General features: G+C 47.1%; 1 protein-coding gene across 1 annotated transcript in view; it reads right to left on the minus strand.

Moving 5' to 3' along the window:
* Positions 1–16329, minus strand: part of GBE1 (1,4-alpha-glucan branching enzyme 1) — a 252679-nt gene that overhangs the window by 113681 nt on the left and 122669 nt on the right. The window lies entirely within an intron of this gene.

The raw sequence follows: 16329 nt of genomic DNA on the forward strand, positions 1-16329 counted from the left end.
TTTTTTACACTGCGTTTTTGTGCGTTTATGGCCACTAAAAACGCACTAAAACGCACTAGCGGCAAAAAAAAGCGGCAAAAAACGCATGCGTTTTTACTGCGATTTGGTGCGTTTTTGGCTGCGTTTTGTTGCGTTTTTCTAATGCATTGCATGGGGGGAAAACGCAGGAAAGAATTGACATGTCCATTTTTTTTTTAAGCTCAAAAACGCAGCTTAAAAAAAAGGTTGTGTGCGGACAGCAAAAATGAAAACTCAGACTTTGCTGGGGAAGCAAAGTCATGCAGTTTTGAGGCCAAAAATGCACCCGAAAACGCGCAAAAAACACACTGTGTGAACTTACCCTTAAAGCTACAAACTTCACTGCTCTTTTCTGGGCAAGAAATCTGCATCGGACTTCTAGAACGTATACATATTAATGGTATAGACACCTTTTTTTTTTTGCAGAATTTTTCATTTAATTTATTTTTTTAAACCCTGAGGCCCCCTTCACATGTCACAGTGTTTCCAGAATGTGTGTTGTCTATTCTCACAAGTACTGGAGACAAGTTCACAAGCACATGGAGATCTGCACACCTCCGTGTTTTCAGGTGTGTCACACACTGTCCGTTTTTGCCTGGCAGCACGGACACACGCACCCATACAAGTCAATGGGTCTTTGAAAAACACGTCAAACACACTGGTATGATATTTGTGTGACATCTGTGTTCTGCAGGTCTTCACCATTGCAAAATATAGTAGAAGCTTTGTAATTTCATTCTTCCTTTAACCATACCGGAAAAAGACGGATGGCACATGGATCGACAAAACGGCCCGTGAAAAATTGAGTTTTTTAAATGGACGTGTGAAGAGGGCCTAAGTGAGGTTGATATTGAAACACAACCCATTCATTCAGAGGAAAGCGACAGTGATAGAGGTGCCATCTTTTTCAGGTGGGACACACAACAACCTTTATTTGTATTGTCATCAGGATGGAGGAGAACAGCAATAGAACAAAATAGTCATACAATACAGTCTAGAGTGATTTGCGCTGTCATTAATTCTGGCCCCCAGGAAGAATACCAGGGACCGCAGGGCTTGGACCATTGCTCAAATTTTGCCGGCTACTGGACCTTTAATTCTTCCTTAGAAAGTGAGCGAGCACGCAGGGTTTACTACTGAAACCAGAGACATATGTAACAAAAGATTGTGTCGTGACGCTGGCCAGTGCCATTGTGGCTGCAATCAGTGCTCTCTGTGCTTGTTTCGTTCCTATGGAGAAGGCAGCAGTGTCTCCTATGTAATGTATACAGCAGTTCTACTGTATTCTTGTGACATGTAGTCTCATTGTATCGTATAAGATTTATACAATGGTGTTTCAGTGTATCCTGTATGATATATATACAGCAGTCTCAGTGTCCTCTATGTGACTTACAAGTGCATCTCAAAGTAGAATACCATCAAAAAGTTAATTTCAGTAATTCAATATAAAAAGGGAAACATATATATAGTCATTACACACAGAGTGATCTATTTCAAGTGTTTATTTCTGTTAATGTTGATGATTATGGCTTACAGCCAATGAAAACCCAAAAGTCATTATCTCCGAGCATTAGAAAATTATATAAGACCAACTGAAAAAATGATTTTAATCTCAGAAATGTTGGAGTCTACTGAAAAGTCTGTACAGTAAATGCCTCAATACTTGGTCGGGGCTCCTTTTGCAAAAATTACTGCATCAAAGCGGCGTGGCATGGAGGCGATCAGCCTGTGGCACTGCTGAGGTGTTATGGAGGCCCAGGTTGTTTTGATAGCAGCCTTCAGCTTGTCTGCATTTTTGGTCTGGTGTCTCTCATCTTCATCTTGACATCAACCCATAGATTCTCTATGGGGTTTAGGTCAGGCAAGTTTGCTGGTCAATCAAGCACAGTGATACTGTGGTTATTAAACCACTTATTGGTACTTTTGGCAGTGTGGACAGGTGCCCAGTCCTGCTGGAAAATGAAATTTACATCTCCAAAAAGCTTGTCGGCAGAGGGAAGCATGAAGTGCTATAAAATATCCTGGTAGACGGCTGCACTGACTTTGGTCTTGATAAAACAGTGGACCTACACCAGCAGATGACATGGCTCCCCAAACCATCACTGATCATGTAAGCTTCACATTAGACCTCAAGCAGCTTGGATTGTGTTCCTCTCCACTCTTCCTCCAGACTCTGGGACCTTGATTTCCAAAAGAAATGCAAAACTTACTTTCAATTGAAAACAACACCTTGGAGCAACAGTCCAGATCTTTTTCTCCTTGGCCCAGGTAAGACGCTTCTGGCATTGTCTATTGGTCATGAGTGGCTTGACACAAGGAATGCGACAGTTGTAACCCATGTCCTGGATACATCTGTGCGTGGTAGCTCTTGAAGCACTGACTCCAGAAGCAGTCCACTCCTTGTGAATCTCTCTCAAATGTTTGCATGGCTTTTTCTTAATCCTATGAAGGCTGTGGTTATCCCGGTTGCTTGTGCACTTTTTTCTACCACATTTTTTCCTTCCTCTCAACTTTCAATTAATATGCTTGGATACAACACTCTGTGAGCAGCCAGCTTCTTTCGCAATCACCTTTTGTGGCTTACCCTCATTGTGGAGTGTGTCAATGACTGCCTTCTGGACATCTGTCAAGTCAACAGTTTTCCCCATGTACTGAACCAGACTAAGGGACCATTTTAAATGTTTACAAAGCCTTTGTAGGTGTTGTGGGGTAATTATTCAAATTTTCTGAGATGACTTTTGGGTTTTCATTGGCTGTAAGCCATAATCATCAACATTAAGAGAAATAAACACTTGAAATAGATCACTCATTGTGTAATTACTCTATATAACATAGGTTTTCCTTTTTGTATTGAATTACTGAAATAAATTAACTTTTTGATGATATTCCTATTTATTAAGATACACTTGTATAACAGAAGTCTCAGTGTCTTCTATGTGATGCATATTCAGCAGTCTCAGTGTCTCCTATGTGATGAATATTCAGCAGTCTCAGTGTCTCCTATGTGATGCATAACCAGCAGCCTCAGTGTCTCCTTTGTGAAGCATAACCAGCAATTTCAGTGTCTCGTATGTGATGTATAACCAGGAGTCTCAGAGTATCCTATGTGATTTATTTTATAACATCATGGAAAAGGTAGCATGTATCGGCTGTTAAGTTCCCTTAAAAGGGACAACCCACTGATTTAGTTTGAGCCATATGACTCTTCCCTTTTTTTGTAGTGGTGATGTACAAAAACAAAGACATTTGCTGATTGTGTTAACACAAAGATTACAATTACAAAAGATTACAGGATATGAAAAATTAAAAATTCCTTTCTAAACGACTTTGTATCTCAGCTATTGTGACCCCTCTAATCATGTAAAATGTCCACACTAAAAATTGTTATATGTAGATTAATTATGAAGAAAAAAAACCTTTACGGTGTAAACACAAAAAAATATATATATATATTTTCTTGACATTTCTTTAGTTCTAACCTTGAGTCCCACATACTATGCCATCTGCTTAATATTCCACGCTATGATCTTTTCACTTAAAACTATGATATACTGATGAATATTTATAAGTTTTAAAAAAGGATAAAACTAATAAGGAAGAAATAAAAATAACATGATTCAAAACATAAAAGTATTCTAGAGGTAATAAGCATAACTCCCTACAGAAGATACAGGCGAGGATATTCCGTGTGACAAAATAATGCGTATAATCCAACTTAAATTAAAAACCTGGTATTTTTCATTAGAATGTAAATAGCAGTGCAACTTGCTGTCTGAAATTAAAGCCGGCTTAATATTTTAATGTTAATGACCTTCACGTAAATGATTCAAAAAGGTCGCTTGGCGATGTCCAGAGAAAAAGAAAAACACTAGCATTTTTTCTGTTTTAATAAGGCGAAAACGAGTAAGATGCAAATAGGAATCCAATTTGACTTCTGAATATTAAACCGGGCCCATCTGCACGGCCTGAACTTCACGTGCACTTTTGATATTTACAAGGTAAATCATGAAAGGCGGCAGAAGTAATTGATTGTTTTGTACTATACCTTTACGCTTAACGGCGGCTTTCTTTTTGGGTAAATACATTTCAAACACCCTGTACTTATATCTTTAATCATTACACATTCCTTATCACATTCAATTCCCTGAAGGAAGCTCTTGAAAAGAACAGACATAAAAGGCATCTTTCTTTTTTTCCTCTGTAGCACTCTGTACAAGAGACACCTAATAAAAAAATGCCAGAAAGTTTTTCCCACCCTTTTTTTTTCTTCTTTGCCGCGTTTGTCACCTAAACTGCTTTTCTGTGATATGAAATGAAGGAAACCTGAAGGGAGAGCGGTTAAGTGATAAATCCACAGAAGTTAGAACAAATCCTTCTTAAGTAAAAACTTTAATGTCAGTAAAGAGATCTTCCTTCAAACAGATGGTGAAACGATTAATAACAGTAAACGAATAACCTTCAGGTTAATAAGAGCAAAAAAGGAAGAAAGTTTCATTATTTTTTTTTGCTCCCCCCTTTTGAATTCTGAACGTACGGTCGTAATGTTCCTGCTCGAGTGTGAACGGATTTTAATTACTCTCAAGGTGTTTATTTTGGCTTGTTTTAATTAGAAAATATTCGTTATTAATACAAGAAAAAAAAAAAAAAAAAAAAAAGGATTCTTCAGAGCGCACCGTACGGAGTCTGTGTATAAGCATATGTTACATATGGAATTTACATCTCATGCAAAAATATATTTTTAGGCTTTTAAATTTATGGTCAAATAGACACAGATTAAAAGGAAATTTTCATTGCAACATTCCGTGAAGGGTTTCAAAGGTTTGCACCATCTTAATTAACACTAGAAGTCCCAGAGTGGGGTCATTTAACATTTCTGTGAAAAAGAAAGAGTTGGACCCAGCACAGATTCCAAAAATATATTAAAAATATAATTTCTTTATTAATACATGATTAAAAAAATTTTATATGAAGAGTATGGAACATAGAACTTAACGCGTTTCGGACTTCATAAATTTAAAAGCAAAAAACTAGTCCTTAATCATAAGTGATCTATGCATGGTGAACAAAAAAAAAAAAAAATTGGAATCATGTATTAATAAAGAAATTTTATTTTTAATATATTTTTGGAATCAGTGCTGGGTCCAACGCTTTCTTTTTCACCGTTGCCTGCTAGCTGGTTTGGACTCACCAGAGGACCACGAGTATCCCCAGGATCTTACGGCTTTGGGTGTCCGGTGAGCTGAAAACCTTTTTCTTTTTCATTTAACATTGCTACCTTTGGAACCCAGAGACTGGTCGAATGACCTGAAGGATTTTAGCTAAGATCCTATAATCACTGTCTTTTTTTTATGTAATTAAGGCCATTACTGTCGCACCACAGGAGGTTGTTGTTTTCCATTGTGTTTAGCCATTTAGTTTCTAGTTAGTTCTATTCATTTTATTGTATGTCATTTGACCCTCTTTCCGGACTTCAGGGAGGAGCTCGAAATTTCTGGGACTTCTAGTGTTAAGGGTTAAAAATAGCTAAACAAGCAACTTTGACATTTGAATTCCTTTGCATTCTATGTTCTGGCATTTTTATTCTATAGTTTGCTGCTCATTGCCTAGGTAACCGACCATCCCAAAGGTGCAAGTTCATGTCCACTAGCTACCACCGTGGTGCAGAGGCAAAGCGGCAATGCTGCTGGCCTGTACTGAATCTTGAAGACAGAAGATTGGCTCATCCCTTTAATGATTAATCTATAGGAATTTAAAAATCCAGCATCCACAAAAAGTAAAAAGAAAATTAGAAAAAAAAAATAAAAAAATGGAGAAACAGCTTGCTGTGCCAGATGCACAATCATAACAAAAGGTCCTACAAATCCATTTAATAGTCCAAGCTGGGGTGTGCAGGAAAAACAAAAAACACTCAGCCTGTTCTCTAGTATATATCAAGATGAAGTCAAAGGAATGGAAAAATCCCGTATTCACAAAGACAGACAATATAAACACTGGTTCGAGCCTGGGATTAATCGCGGACATCTGGCCGGACGCCGATCCCCATATAAGTCTATGGGGACCCAAATCATGCACTTTAAAATGGTGGTAGAAGGGCTAGGGGGATTAGAGCAGGTACGTTATAATTACCAGTCTCCGTGTAGCTAGCTGTGACACTACTTCGGCGCCACTCATTAAACTCATGCATATGCACTGCTTCGCCCACCCACCGACAGTCCCAGAGTCTCAATGGTTGCAGTCAGACCGTGCCCCCACCCTGTGAGACCACGTGGCTGACCGCTTGGAGTCGCACATGCTGTCTATGTACAGTATAGTGGTGTAAACATAAATAAAAAAAAATTGGCATCGGGCCCTACATATTATGATAATCAGCTCCAGCCGTGTGCGTATCTTGGCAGTGTATGAAAATAAGAGGGATCCCAATTTTGATACCCAGCCATAAAGCTGACAGCTGTGGGCTGCTATTCTCAGGTGGGGTAGGAACATAGTTATTGACCCGCCAGACTAAAAATCATCTGCAGCCGACCAGAATTGTAGCATCTATTAGATGTGATAATCTCGCCACTTTACCCAACTCATCCCAATTGCCCTAGTGCTGTTGCAATCTGGGTAAAAAGGGTTAATGACAGCAAACAGCTGCCACTAAGCCATAGATTAATAATAGGAGGTGTCTGAGTCCCTCCTTCCCTCATTATTAATCTGTAAGTAAAGAGGAAAAAAAATAATTTTTCAGTGTTTGTTTTTATATGAAATAAAAATATAAAAAAAACAAAAAAAACCCAACCCTCTTTCACACCAAAGACCCAGTTCCAACATAATCCACACTAGGTCCCACGAGGATTCCAGCTCTGCAGCATACATACTGAAGTCACAGCGCGGGCACAGAACATGTCCGCACACTGTGGGCTTCAGGCAGACACTGACTAATAGTGATGAGCGGTGACATCACTCAGTCTATTTGCAGTCACAGCTGCAGATTCCCACAGTACTCCAATTATGACCTTAGGTAAACTGACCTCACAGACCTGCATCTCCTGGTAGAAAACTGCGTTTGAGATGCAAGTTATACACCATATTCCTGCACCAAATCTGCATCTTCTGGGAAATTGTATTACCAAGTCTGCAGCTCTTAGCAAAAAAAAAATAAAATAAATAAATAAATGACGTTTTCTGCCAGAAGATGCAGGTCTTTCAATTTTGTCATGTTGCCTGTTTCTTCAGCTGCTTTTTTTTCCTGGCAAAACATGCTTTATGTGCAGAAAAGAAGCACACAAAATAGCAACATCTGCACATAGCCTAAGGCTACATGCGCACGCTGCTTCTTTTTCGTGTTCACAAACTGCAGCCAAAACTGCAGCCAAAACTGCACCTTGTCAGAGAGAGCCTGGAAATGTCACAAAAAATGTAGGTGCTTTTTTTGGTGCGTTTTTGCTGCTTTTTTGGTGTGTTTTTGGCTGCAGTTTTGTCAACAATTGTTTCATGTATTTTTCAGTTCAAACAAGCGCATAAAGCTTGTTGAATTGAAGAAAAAAAAAAAAAATTAGAAATAAATAAATAATTAAAAAAAACTGGCGTGCGGTCCCCCCAATTTTAATGCCAGCCAGATAAAGCCATACGGCTGAAGGCTGGTATTCTCAGGATGGGGAGCACCACGTTATGGGGAGCCCCCCAGCCTAACAATATCAGTCAGCAGCCGCCCAGAATGGCCGCACCCATTAGATGCGGCTGTTCTGGGACAGTACCCAACTCTTCCCGATTTGCCCTGGTGCTTTGGCAAATCGGGGTAATAAGGAGTTATTGGCAGCCCATAGCTGCCAATAAGTCCTAGATTAATCATGTCAGGCATCTCCCCGAGATACCTTCCATGATTAATCTGTAAATTACAGTAAATAAACACACACACACACACACACGAAAAATCCTTTATTAGAAATAAAAAACACAAACATATTCCCTCATTACCAATTTATTAACCCCGACAAAGCCCTCCTTGTCCGGCGTAATCCACGGACCTCCAGCGTCGCATCCAGCTCTGCTGCATGGAGGTGATCGGAGAAGCAGCAGACACCGCCGCTCCGGTCAGCTCCACGCAGCTAATGAAGACAGCCGCGCGATCAGCTGAGCTGTCACTGAGGTTACCCGCGGTCACCGCTGAATCCAGCGGTGGCCGCGAGTAACTTCAGTGACAGCTCAGCTGATCGCGCTACTGCGTGGAGCTGACAGGAGCGTGGAGGACGGGACTTTCAGCGGTGGCGGTGGCAGTGAGAGGGGTCCATCATCTCCCCTGTGCGTGCACGCTGGGGACAGCGGTACTTCGGGGAACACGTGGAGGACGGGACTATCAGTGGCGGCAGCGAGAGGGGGATGGACATTGGCAGCTGAAAACATTGATTTTTCCCTCTCGCTGCCGCTGCCGCTGATAGTCCCCGTCCTTCACATCATCTCCCCTGGGGCCAGCGGTACTTCGGGGAACACATGGAGGACGGGACGTGACCACTTGCCTGACCTCACTTCCTGACAAATCACCTGCGTTTTTGGTACCAAAAACGCAGGTAAAAGGCAGGTAAAATGCACCACTTTTGATTAGCAAGCATTTTTCCTGCATTTTTGATGCCCTCATTGATTTCAATGGGTGACAAATGTTGACAAAAACGCAGGAAGAATGAACATGCTGCATTTTTTTTGTCACAAACTTTTGACAAAAAAAACGCTGACAAATAAACTGCAATGTGCGCATGACAAATCTGACTTCTCATAGACTTTGCTGGGAAGTCAGATGTCAGAAAGTTCTGCTGACAAAACTGCAGCCAAAAAAGCAGCAAAAAAAGCAGGAAAAAAAGCAGCGTGCGCATGCAGCCTAAAAGATCCATATGCGATCCAAAAAACACAAGACCTCAGGAGTTTTGTAAGGCTACTTTCACACATCCGGCTGTAGCAGTGCGGCACAATCCGGTGCTCTGCTGGAAAAAACGAAAGGTTTTTTTTTTGCCGCCGGTTTCGTTTTTTCCAGCATTGACTTGCATTGGCGCCACATGGACTTGCGTTCAGTCCGGTTTTTGCCGCATGCGTCAGATTTAGGCAATGCGGCGGCCGGATGGAACGTTCCCTGGCACGTTTTTTGCTCCGGCAAAAAAAACGCATCGCGCCGCATCCGGCCGCTGCTGCGCATTTTTCAATGTATGCCTATGGACGCCGGATGCGGCGCGATGCGGTAAAAACCGCATCCGGACGCCGCATGCGGTTTCTTCCACTGCGCATGCTCAGTAGCGTGCCGCAAACGGAAAAAAACGGACGGGCCACATGTAAAAACTTATGCAAAGGATGCGGTGTTTTCGCCGCATCCGTTGCATAGGTTTCACAGCCGGATTGAGCCGCAGTGCTCAAACCGGATGTGTGAAAGTAGCCTAACCATGCACATTTTCTATACTATCTAATCATGATCTAATAATGGTTACATTTTACCTTGGCTTTTTTGTGGACACTGGATTTTCCCATTGCTATGGCTTCATCTTGTTATATACTAAAGAACCTGCTCAGTGTTTGTTTTTTCCATGCACAAGAGATGAGATTATTAAATGGATTTGCAGGATCTTTTGTAATGCCTGAGCCATTTCACAGTTTTTCTCCTTTTTACACCATTTTAATCCTTTCCCATCAGAGTAAATTTCCATACACTTGCCTTCACCTACCACCCAAAAGCCTTTTTTTTCCCCCCCAGCTATGACCAGGTTTTTGGAAAAAAGAAAAAAAAAAAAAAAAAGAAAGAAAAAAAACAAAAAGACTATATTACGTACCGGTAATGGGATTTTCCTGAGTCCACGACAGCACCCACGAGAGAGGGATCCGCCCCCTTCAGGACAGGAAACCTACAGATAAAAAGGGGCGGTCCCCCTCCCTCCCCGGTTGCAGAGACCGGGAGAGGAACCGCCAAAGAATTAGTAAATAACACAGACCAATCCCAGGACACTGAAGCGTGAGAAAAAACAAACAAAGAAAGGGCAGGGGTGTAAAGGGTGCTGTCGTGGACTCAGGAAAATCCCATTACCGGTACGTAATATAGTCTTTTCCTTTCGTCACAACAGCACCCACGAGAGACTTAGAGAGAAGAGACACAGAGGGCGGGATAACCACGGGAAGAGCCAAGCTGCCAAACGGAAGGCTAGTGGAAGAACCAAAGGCCAGCCGGCAGAGCCCTGAAAAGTTGAAGGAGAAGACCAAGGCACAGTCTTACAAAACCGTCGAGGAGACATCCGCCACAGCCACCAAGTAGGAGGCCACCTCGCAGGAGAACGATCCGTCACCGAGGAGGACAGGAGAACAGGCTGCACCACAGACGCGAGGGAAACCGTAGCCCACAGCCATCGGGGCAAAGGACGGCACGACACCAGAGGAGCACAGCCGTAACCCTGAAAGACAAAAAACAAAAGACCCATCCAGCCGCCAAGGGGCCGCCGAGCAACCCGGGGGGGGGGGGGGGGGGGACAGTGTCCCCCCAAGCAAGGACGCGAAAGGAAGGAAGGGAGAAAGAGCACATGACAGAGAGGGGCAAGAAGGGCGCAAAGGGTAGGGCGCCCAACCCCAGAGCAAGACCCCAGGGAGGAGAGCCGGTAGACGGGCCGGCTGGCAGCGGCCCCCAGCCGGAAGGAAGCGCACAACCCCTCAGAACCCGCAAGACGGGATGTAAACAGGGAGCCCAGGGCAGAAACAGTCACCCGGAGGGGACCGACCGAGAGACCCATAACCCTTCCTGACAGGAGAACGGCAGAACAGAGGACAACGGAAGACAGCAGATGAGGAGGGAGGAAGGGAGGGCAGGAAGAGCATCCACAGCCGACCACAAGGTTGGGTGCGGACTGGCGGCCTACAGCGCAGCAAGGACGGGAAGGCAGCAATGCCCCGACCAAAAACATCAGAAGCGAAGCAAGAAGCCCGAGGCGCCAGGCCCGGCGCAAGGCCAGGGAGGCGCAAGGCGGCAGAGGTGGAAGACCAGAACACAGGCCCCCGCGGTCCAAAGGCCAAGAGGCCCAGACGCACAGAGGCCCAGACGCACAGAGGCCCAGACGCACAGAGGCCCAGACGCACAGAGGCCCAGACGCACAGAGGCCCAGACGCACAGAGGCCCAGACGCACAGAGGGCCAGACGCACAGAGGGCCAGACGCACAGAGGGCCAGACGCACAGAGGGCCAGACGCACAGAGGGCCAGACGCACAGAGGGCCAGACGCACAGAGGGCCAGACGCACAGAGGGCCAGACGCACAGAGGGCCAGACGCACAGAGGGCCAGACGCACAGAGGGCCAGACGCACAGAGGGCCAGACGCACAGAGGGCCAGACGCACAGAGGGCCAGACGCACAGAGGGCCAGACGCACAGAGGGCCAGACGCACAGAGGGCCAGACGCACAGAGGGCCAGACGCACAGAGGGCCAGACGCACAGAGGGCCAGACGCACAGAGGGCCAGACGCACAGAGGGCCAGACGCACAGAGGGCCAGACGCACAGAGGGCCAGACGCACAGAGGGCCAGACGCACAGAGGGCCAGACGCACAGAGGGCCAGACGCACAGAGGGCCAGACGCACAGAGGGCCAGACGCACAGAGGGCCAGACGCACAGAGGGCCAGACGCACAGAGGGCCAGACGCACAGAGGGCCAGACGCACAGAGGGCCAGACGCACAGAGGGCCAGACGCACAGAGGGCCAGACGCACAGAGGGCCAGACGCACAGAGGGCCAGACGCACAGAGGGCCAGACGCACAGAGGGCCAGACGCACAGAGGGCCAGACGCACAGAGGGCCAGACGCACAGAGGGCCAGACGCACAGAGGGCCACACGCACAGAGGGCCACACGCACAGAGGGCCACACGCACAGAGGGCCAGAGGCACAGAGGGCCAGAGGCACAGAGGGCCAGAGGCACACAAGCCCAGAGGCACAGAAGCCCAGAGGCACAGAAGCCCAGAGGCACAGAAGCCCAGAGGCACCGAAGCCCAGAGGCACATAAGCCCAGAGACACAGAAGCCTAGAGGCACAGAAGCCTAGAGGCCCAGAAGCCTAGAGGCCCAGAAGCCTAGAGGCCCAGAAGCCTAGAGGCCCAGACGGCCAGAGGCCCAGACGGCCAGAGGCCCAGACGGCCAGAGGCCCAGACGGCCAGAGGCCCAGACGGCCAAGAGGCCCAGAGGCCCAGCTGCAGGAGACGCAGAGGCCCAGAGGCCCAGAGGCACAGAGGCCAAGAGGCACAGAGGCCAAGAGGCACAGAGGCCAAGAGGCACAGAGGCCAAGAGGCACAGAGGCCAAGAGGCACAGAGGCCAAGAGGCACAGAGGCCAAGAGACACAGAGGGCAGAAGGCACAGAGGGCAGAAGGCACAGAGGGCAGAAGGCCAGGAAACACAGAGGGCAGGAGGCCAGGAAACACAGAGGGCAGGAGGCCAGGAAACACAGAGGGCAGGAGGACAGGAAACACAGAGGGCAGGAGGACAGGAAACACAGAGGGCAGGAGGACAGGAAACACAGAGGGCAGGAGGCCCAGAGGCCCGAGGCCAGGAGGCACAGAAGCAGGAGGCCAGGAGGCACAGGGCCTGGAGGCCCAAGGCCGGGAGGTCCAGAGGCCAGGAAGCCACAGAGGGCAAGAAGCCACAGAGGCCACAAAGGCCAGGAGGCCCAGAGACCAGGAAGGCCGGAGGCCAGGAGGCAAGGAAGTACAGAGGCCAGGAGGCCCGGAAGCACAGAGGCCAGGAAGCACAAGACCCGGAAGCACAGAGGCCGGAGACACGAGACCAGGAGGCAACAGAGGCACGCGGCCAGGAAGCACAAGGCACAGAGGCCCGAGGCCAGGAGGCACCGAGGCAGGAGGCACCGAGGCCAGGAGGCACCAAGGCCAGGAGGGAGAGAAGCCCGAGGCCAGGAGGCAGAGAGGCCCGAGGCCAGGAGGCACAGAGGCCCGAGGCCAGGAGGCACAGAGGCCCGAGGCCAGGAGGCACAGAGGCCCGAGGCCAGGAGGCACAGAGGCCCAAGGCCAGGAGGCACAGACTGACAGAGGCACGAGGCCAGGAAGCACAAGGCCAGGAAGCACGAGGCCAGGAAGCACGAGGCCAAGAAGCACGAGGCCAAGAAGCACGAGGCCAAGAAGCACGAGGCCAAGAAGCACGAGGCCAAGAAGCACGAGGCCAAGAAGCACGAGGCCAGGAGGCACAGAGGACCGAGGCCCCGAAGCACAGAAGCCCAGAGGGACCGAGGCCAAGCGGCACAGCGGCCAAGCGGCACAGCGGCCAAGCGGCACAGAGGCCAAGCGGCACAGAGGCCAAGCGGCACAGAGGCCAAGCGGCACAGAGGCCAACAGGCACAGCGGCCAACAGGCACAGCGGCCAACAGGCACAGCGGCCAACAGGCACAGAGGCCACAGAAGCCCGGAGGCCCAGAGGCCACAGAAGCAAGGAGGCCCATAGGCCACAGAAGCAAGGAGGCCCAGGAGGCCACAGAAGCCAGGAGGCCACCGAAGCCAGGAGGCCAGAGGCCACAGAAGCCCAGAGGCCACAGAAACCAGGAGGCCCAGAGGGCACAGAAGCCAAGAGGCCCAGAAGCCACAGAAGCCCAGAGGCCACAGAAGCCAAAAAGGCCCAGAGACCACAGAAGCCAGGAGGCAACAGAAGCCAGGGGGTCCGGAGGCCACAGAAGCCAAGAGGCCCGGAGGCCACAGAAGCCAAGAGGCCCGGAGGCCACAGAAGCCAAGAGGCCCGGAAGCCACAGAAGCCAAGAGGCCCGGAGGCCACAGAAGCCAAGAGGCCCGGAGGCCACAGAGGCCAGGAGGCCACAGAGGCCAGGAGGACACAGATGCCAGAAGTCCACAGGGGCCAGGAGTCCACAGGGGCCAGGAGGCTACAGGGGCCAGGAGGCTACAGGGGCCAGGTTCCACCGAGGCCAGGAGGCCACAGGGGCCAGGAGGCCACAGGGGCCCAGGAGCTCAGAGGCAGGAGGGCACAGAGGCCACCGAGCACAGACCAAGAGGGCACCCCAGTGCAGACACCACCAGGACGCCTGCCACAGCACAGCATGAGGGACGCTGACGGCAGAGGGACCGTCCCAGAAGGGGACTAACCCCGGACAGAAGGGCAGGGGGAAGGGCTGGCAGAGATCCACAGCCAAGCCCCCCCCGATCCGCAGAAGCAGGAGCACAGCCGGGCCACCGTCGTGGAGACAGAATGCGGACGCGGCAGGCCCAGGACACCCCTTCCCACGTGCACACGCCGTGCAGCGGTGAAGACGCAGGCACGCGTCAGGGAGAGGCTCCGGCCCGACCGCCATAGAAACTCACCAGCACCGCAGCGTCCGGCCAGGATGGAGGGGACCACGGGCTTCACTAGGAACCTTCCCGGCCGCTCCCCCGGAAGCGCTCCTGCATACTTCCGGGTCACTACAGCAGGGAGCGTGCGCTGACGCGGCAGGGCTCCCCCCCGCTGCGCACACGTTCCGGTAGAAGCACGCTCTGCTGCAGGCGTCATATCCCTGGAGGCAAAGCCGGACCAGGAGAAAGAGGACGAGGTGCATCGGAGGACGGAGTCCACGAGGGGAGCTCCACCGACCGTGCTTCCGGATCCTGAGCTCCGCCGTTCCCTTGGAGACCGCACGGACTCAACTGGACCCAGGTACTGTAGGTTTCGATCCCTGCAGGGCAGGAAACAAGCTGATGAGGGAGGGGGACCGCCCCTTTTTATCTGTAGGTTTCCTGTCCTGAAGGGGGCGGATCCCTCTCTCGTGGGTGCTGTCGTGACGAAAGGAAAAATCTAATTTGCTATATTTTTTTTTTTTAAGAAAAAAAAAAAAACACAGTAATTTTATTTTTTGTGTTTTGTTTTGTTTTTTTTTTTAAAGAGAGTTCATTGTGCAATTATGGTGAAATCAAACTTACATACTTAATATTTTAGTGCTGAAAGAAAAATTTGAGCTTTGCAAAAAAAACAAAAAAAAAAAAAGACAAAGAAACCTATATATAAATTAATAATAATAATAATAATAATGAAATATTTGTTTTCTGCACATCAAACTAAGGTTTGTTTCTTTGTAACATTTTGGGGTATTTTTCATTATGAACTTTTTGTATGAATTAATAATAATATTATTATTAAATGACTATTATTATTATTATTATTATTATCATCATTATTATTATTATTAAGAAATATCATTTGTTTTCTGCACATCAAACTAGGGTTTGTTTTTTTGCAACATTTTGTGGTATTTTTGATTCTGAACTTTTTTATTATTAATACATAATAATAAATTATTATTATTATTATTATTATTATTATTATTATTAATAATAATAATAATAATAATAATAATAATAATAATAATAATAATAATAATAATAATAATAATAATAATAATAATAATAAATTATTATTATTATTATTATTATTATTATTATTATTATTAAGTGGCTGGAAGGTGCCTTGATTGAGTAATAGCAATTCTAGAGTTTCAATTTTACAGTATTAACGGATTAATTTTATGATTTTGCTATATCTGAGTCTTACAAGCGTAGTAAAATAAACTATGCGTATTATTTTTTATTGGAAAAAAAGGGTTATTTTTCTTTTTCCCACAATTTTTCACTTACTTTATTCTTAGGGGAGCGGAGCCTGTGAACATTGGTCTCATTGTATTATATGATGCAGTATCTCAGGTCCCTTAGGATGGTATTAGGAGATTTTACTACATAACATTAATTTAACAAAAAATGCCCACAAGTGCTCCTGTCGGAGTCTGCCCACTGCTCTTAAACAAAAAAAAGAACAGCCACAAACCAGTAATATGAACCATTTACAGGGAATTTGTCACCAAGTTTTTGCTTCTATGAACACAGCATAATGGAGAGACCGAGATCCTGATTATAACGGTGTGACACTTACTGGGTTGCTTGCTGCAGTTTCGATAAAATTTCTGTTTTAGCTGCTCCAAGATCACTGTGGCTGAGCTCCAGAGATGCAGTAGGGAGATGGGAGAAAATTACGCAAAGTCAACCATCACTGCAGCCTCCACCAGTCAGGACTTTAAGGAAGAGTGGCCCGACGGAAGCCTCTCCTCAGTGCAAGACATATGAAAGCCCGCATAGAATATGCAAAAAAAACCACTTAATGGACTCCCAGACTATGAGAAATAAGATTCTCTGGTCTGATGAGACAAAGATAAAACTTTTTGGTGATAATTCTAAGTGGTAAGTGTGGAGAAAACAGGCACTGCTCATCACCTGCCCAATACAATGCCAACAGTGAAACATGGTGGTGGCAGCATCATGCTATGGGAGTGTTTTCCAGCTGCAG

This window comes from Anomaloglossus baeobatrachus, chromosome 2, assembly GCF_048569485.1.
Source record: "Anomaloglossus baeobatrachus isolate aAnoBae1 chromosome 2, aAnoBae1.hap1, whole genome shotgun sequence".
In the NCBI taxonomy this organism is placed as follows: domain Eukaryota; kingdom Metazoa; phylum Chordata; class Amphibia; order Anura; family Aromobatidae; genus Anomaloglossus; species Anomaloglossus baeobatrachus.